This window comes from Leptodactylus fuscus, chromosome 10 (assembly GCF_031893055.1).
Source record: "Leptodactylus fuscus isolate aLepFus1 chromosome 10, aLepFus1.hap2, whole genome shotgun sequence".
Classification (NCBI taxonomy): Eukaryota; Metazoa; Chordata; class Amphibia; order Anura; family Leptodactylidae; genus Leptodactylus; species Leptodactylus fuscus.
Window position 1 is genome coordinate 3,063,292 of NC_134274.1, and position 6,000 is coordinate 3,069,291.

The following is a 6,000-nucleotide window of genomic DNA, read 5'->3' on the forward strand; positions in this document are numbered from 1 at the left end:
TGAGGTAAAAAAAGGGCGGGATTTGGTGCCGTGTGACTGGAAAGGGAGGAGCCGCCATTTTGTGACATGACAGGAGGGAGGAGGCGCAGGCTCTCATACACACGTGTAAGGTTCTTTACCCTAGGAAGGAAATGGAGTCTTTACAGGCAAAACACCGCAGTAGTGTTATTATTATTATTGTGATCATGGTCGTAGAATGAGCTTATGTGACTGAAGTTTACATTCATGAGGTGATGTGAGGAAAAGGGACCATGTTTTGGTAGCAGAGTGTGATAAAATGATTTATTATTAGTGGTCTGCAAAGAAAAAGAGTATTGTGTCATAAATATGTCATGGGTGAAAAATATTTACCTCAGATTACAAGGCCTTGGGTCTGTCAGCAGCCTTCCCTAATGTAAGTGAATGGCGTCATGATATGGCCGTATCTTCTAGTTGAGAATTTCTGGCGTTTTTGTGACATTAGAGATGCCGGACCCTCGAGGACACCGTGAGACCCCATTCCCTCATATTAGTGACTGGAGAAGCAGATGCTGCCATTTTGTGTCCTGACACGACGAGCGCACAACTTATTCGCCTCTGTAAGGCCTTCAGCACAATAAGGAACTGACGTTTTTACAAAGATCAACCCTGCGCTTATTATTATCATGGTGACAGGATGATGTTTTTCCCAAAAACTGAGGAGAATTGACCGTGTTTTGGTACCAAAGTGTGATAAAATGATTTATTATTAGTGGTCTGTACAAAAAAAGTCTATTTTGTCAAAAATATGTCACAGTCGAAAAATATTTACCTCAGATGACGAGGCCTCGGGTTGGTTTTTGTGTAATTGTCGCTCCCTAATGTAAGTGAATGGCGTTGTGTTGTGGCCGCGGCGTCTAGTCGTACAGATATCGAGTGTTGCTGGAGTTTTTGTGACATGGCCGCTGCCGCACCCCCGAGGACGCAGCGAGACCCCATTCGCTTATAGTAGTGACTGGAGAAGGAGGAGCCGCCATTTTGTGTCATGTCTTCTCCTCAGGTTGTTATCTGCATAGTAGTGTCTTTAATACAAAAAGCTACTGAAGTTTTCACAAAAAAAAACCCTTCACATTATTATTATTATGGCGACTAGATGATTTTTTTTCTCAAAACTCATATTTAGGAGGAGATTTGAGGAAAATTTTCCAAAGTATAATAAAATGACTGGAAAAGATCGGGTCAGAATTCCAATCTTGATCGTGAAATTTGCTCGATCGCCGATTGGAATCCGATCTTTTCCGATCCCGATCGCTCAACCCTAGTCAATGCTTCTCTATGGGAAAAGTCACTTTTAGGGTTGAGCCGATCTTGAGATAACCTCCGATCTCGATCCTGCTGGAAAAGATTGCGTCGGAATTCCGATCGCGATCGTGAAATTTACTCGATTGCCAATCAGAATCCGATCTTTTCCTATCGCTCAACCCTACGCCCCACAGATCACAAGGCCGCGTGTATGTCTGTACCGGAGGTTGTGTCTGTATTTTAGGTTGGGACCCCATGAGGTGTACCACGTGGGGCCTTAGCCTAATTTATTAAGGCATGCTTCTCTGTCGAGCTGGAAATGCAATGCAATGTGTAAATTTATTGGACCAAGTATGATGTGACCCAAAATTTTGATGATGTAATTGAGAGTCCATAATATTCTTCTCTCGTTTCCTGTCTAGTTGTTTTAGATCCTCATAGGAAGCTTCTATCTCTTCCTGCCTGGTGTCATCTGAAGGTCTTGTTTTGACTCTGTCTCATGGGGCATCGATGCCAAATATCCTCTGGATTTTATGGTGTGTCTTATCATAGTCAGGGCGGGTTCACACCTGCGCCCGGTCTCCGCTTTGCAGGTTTCCGTCTTCTGCCCGAGAAACCATACAGGAGACGGAAACTGGCAGCCAGTTTTCAAACCCATTCATTTGAATGGGTTTGCAAAGTGTCCACCCGTGAGCGTGTTCTGCCTGTCTCTGTTTTTATTAACCGGACACGAGGTCGGACATGCAGGACTTTGTGTCTGGTTAAAAAAAAAAAAAAGGTTTTGCAGTGGAGACCAAAAGACACTCACGGGCGGACACTGACTGCTGGATTTCCGTCTCCTGTCCAGTTTCTCGGGCAGCAGACGAAAACCCACAAAGCGGAGACCGGGCACAGAGGTGAAGCCGCCCTCACAGGGTTTTTTTCCCCCTGAATTAGATGATCTTTGCTACTGTCGGAGCCTGGTCTACTGCTCACGCATTTCTCAAGCTTGAGGTTTGTGTAATATGGCTTTAGCATTGGACTAATGCTTGCTGTAATCCTGAGATGTATGAAGTGACAGATGTTCTTTCAATTATGATTCTGCTTTATTAGTATCAGCACATTCCTGCGTGACAAGTGCGGCCACCGCTAGCAGATATTTACTTCTTTACGTCCCATGCACATGGGGAAAACAGGCCACACGATTTTAGACAGCCAAGTGAATGAGATTTCATTTAATCTCATGTACACATTGCAGGGGAAAAAATGCAGCATAAAATGCATTTCATCTGTATTTTCTCTTGCAGCATGTTTTCGCTGTGTTTTACTAAGGCTGGCTTCACACCGGTGCTTGCACTCAGGACTTTTCTCTCTGCAATTTTTAGGCACAAACCCGGCAGACCCCATTATAGTTTATGAGGTCCATGGGTTTCCACAGATAATCGCTTGTTAAAGGGATCCTATCATTCACACACTATTTTTTCTAGGTATCACATTGGAATAGAAAGGCTATTCGTCTCCTATCTTTCCTTTTCTTCTCCGTGCCGCCGTTCGCCTACAATCTCCGTTTTTCTTGGTATGTAAATGAGCTCTCTCGCAGCACTGGGGGTGGGCCCCAGCGCTCAAACAGCACTGGGGGCATCCCCAATGCTGCCAGAGAGCTCTCCAGCGCCACCTCCATCTTCATCTGCAACGAGATCTTCACGGCATCTTCTTCCAGCGGCGTCTTCTTACTTCTGGGCCTAGGGCAAGCTGACTGCACATACCCACCGGCCATGAGAAAATGGCCGCTTACAATACTGTGGAAGTGTCCATTTTTCTTGTGCCTGTGGACATGCACAGTCGGCTTGCCCGAGGCCTAGAAGTAAGAAGATGCCGCCTGAAGAAGACGCGGTGAAGACTTTGTTGCATAGGAATATGGAGGCGGCGCTGGAGAGCTCTCTGGCAACATTGGGGACACCCCCAGTGCTGTTTGAGCGCTGGGGCCCGCCAACAGTGCTGCGAGAGAGCTCATTTACATACCAAGAAAAACCGGGATTGTAGGCGAACAGCGGCATGGAGAAGAAAAGGAAAGGTAGGAGAAAGATAGGATCCCTTTAAGCAGATTAGGTTTCTGTTTTGTGGGTCTCCAAGCAGACTCAAAGAAAGGAAACCTAAGTGCAGGTGTGAACCTAGTGTAAATGTGGTATTAGGGTATGTTCACACAGCAGAATTTGCATTCTGCGTGTGAACACTTACGCGTGACTAGCTGCAACGGGATGCTGATGCAGTGCACCGGCATCCTGTCATGGCATTCTGCTCCAGATTAGGCCTGAAGAATGGGAGCCTCGTGCCGCGGACACTGCAGCAAGATAGGGCAGCTCACTTCTCTTTTCTGCTACTAGCTAGCAGAAAGAAGAAGCCAGCGGCTCCCATTGAAGTAAATGGGATATTTTTTTTTCACAGTGTGAATCTAATTACGAATGAGTTTACTGAACATTGTGTATTTCCTTTTATTTACTAAGATAAAAGTGTAGATAAAGGTGTACTTATACTGTTAATCTTATCTTTACAGACTGATCAGTGGTGGTGTCAGGACTGAACATCAAACGAAGCATAAAAACAGGTCAGTGTTCATTACTTTACATCACGTCTTAAAGTATAGGGTGAATTTTGTGGTGTGTTGAGGTGGTCAGAAGGTTTGAAGGTGGTCAGAAGGTTTGGACTCCTGTCCTGATTTTTACCAATGAAAGTTGGAATGTCTGAGTAATATCTCCCTATATTATAAAAATGAATTTCTGTCTGTCTGTCTGTCTGTCTGTCTGTCTGTCTGTGCTCTAATGCGAACCAAACGACTGGACTGATCTTCACCAAATTTGGTACAGAGATACTTCAGGTATCCGGGAAGGTTTAAGACGAGACTCCAACTCGCTCGGACGTACCGTTGCTGAGATACAGCATTCCAAACAAAATCCCCCCCCCCCCCCCCCCTTAGCCAATACAAACCTGCAAGACTTCCAATCATATTCCAACTGCAATACACACGGTCACTCCACATGTACAATACAACACTGATATCCAAACTGAGATACATGCATCAGAGGATTAGATACACAGATCAGCACACAGTATCACACGCCAGAGGATTAGATACACACGTCTGCACACAGTCCCACAAACCAGAGGATTAAATACGCACTTCTGCACACAGTTCCACACACTGAAGGATTTGATACGTGCATCTGCACACGGTTCCACATGCCAAAGGATTAGATACAGGCGTTTACACACAGTTCCACACTCCAGAGGATTAGATACGCGCATCTGCACACAGTTGTACACACCATAGGATTAGATACACATGTCTGCACACAGTACCACATGCAGTAGGATTAGATACACGCGTCTACACATAGTTCCACACGCCGAAGGATTAGATACGCGCCTCTTCACACAATACCACACAAGGGAGGATTAGATACGTGTGTGCGCACACAGTACCACACTTTGGAGGATTAGATACATGCCTCTGCACACAGTACCACAAGCCAGAGAATTAGATACGCGTCTCCGCACACAGTATCACACGGGGGAGGATTAGATACGTGCGTCTGCACACAGTACCACACGGGGGAGGATTAGATACGCGCCTCTTCACACAATACCACACAGAGGAGGATTAGATATACGTGTCTTCACACAGTTGAACACTCCATAGGATTAGATACGCGCGTCTGCACACAGTAACACATGCCGTAGGATTAGATACGCGCGTCTACACACAGTACCACATGTCGTAGCATTAGATACGCGTGTCTGCACACAGTACCACTTGCCATAGGATTAGATACGCGCATCTACACACAGTTCCACACTCCAGAGGATTAGATACGCGCATCTGCACACATTTGTACACGCCATAGGATTAGATACACACGTCTGCACAGAGTAACACATGCCGTAGGATTAGATACATGCGTCTACATACAGTTCCACACTCCAGAGGATTAGATACGTGCGTCTGCACACAGTTGTACACACCATAGGATTAGATACACGTGTCTGCACACAGTACCACATGCAGTAGGATTAGATATGCGCGTCTACACATAGTTCCACACGCCGAAGGATTAGATACGCGCCTCTTCACACAATACCACACAAGGGAGGATTAGATACGTGTGTGTGCACACAGTACCACACTTTGGAGGATTAGATACATGCCTCTGCACACAGTACCACAAGCCAGAGAATTAGATACGCGTCTCCGCACACAGTATCACACGGGGGATGATTAGATACGCGCATCTGCACACAGTACCACACGGGGGAGTTTTAGATACGTGCGTCTGCACACAGTACCACACGGGGGAGGATTAGATACGCGCGTCTACACACAGTACCACATGCCATAGGATTAGATACGCGCGTCTGCACACAGTACCACATGCCGGGGGATTGGATATGCGCGTCTACACACAGTTCCACACGCCATAGGATTAGATACGCGCCTCTTCACACAATACCACACAGGGGAGGATTAGATACACGTGTCTTCACACAGTTGTACACGCCATAGGATTAGATACACGCGTCTGCACAGAGTACCACATGCCGTAGGATTAGATACACGCGTCTACATACAGTTCCACACTCCAGAAGATTAGATACGCACGTCTGCACACAGTTGTACACACCATAGGATTAGATACACGCGTCTGCACACAGTACCACATGCAGTAGGATTAGATACGCGCGTCTACACATAGTTCCACAAGTGGA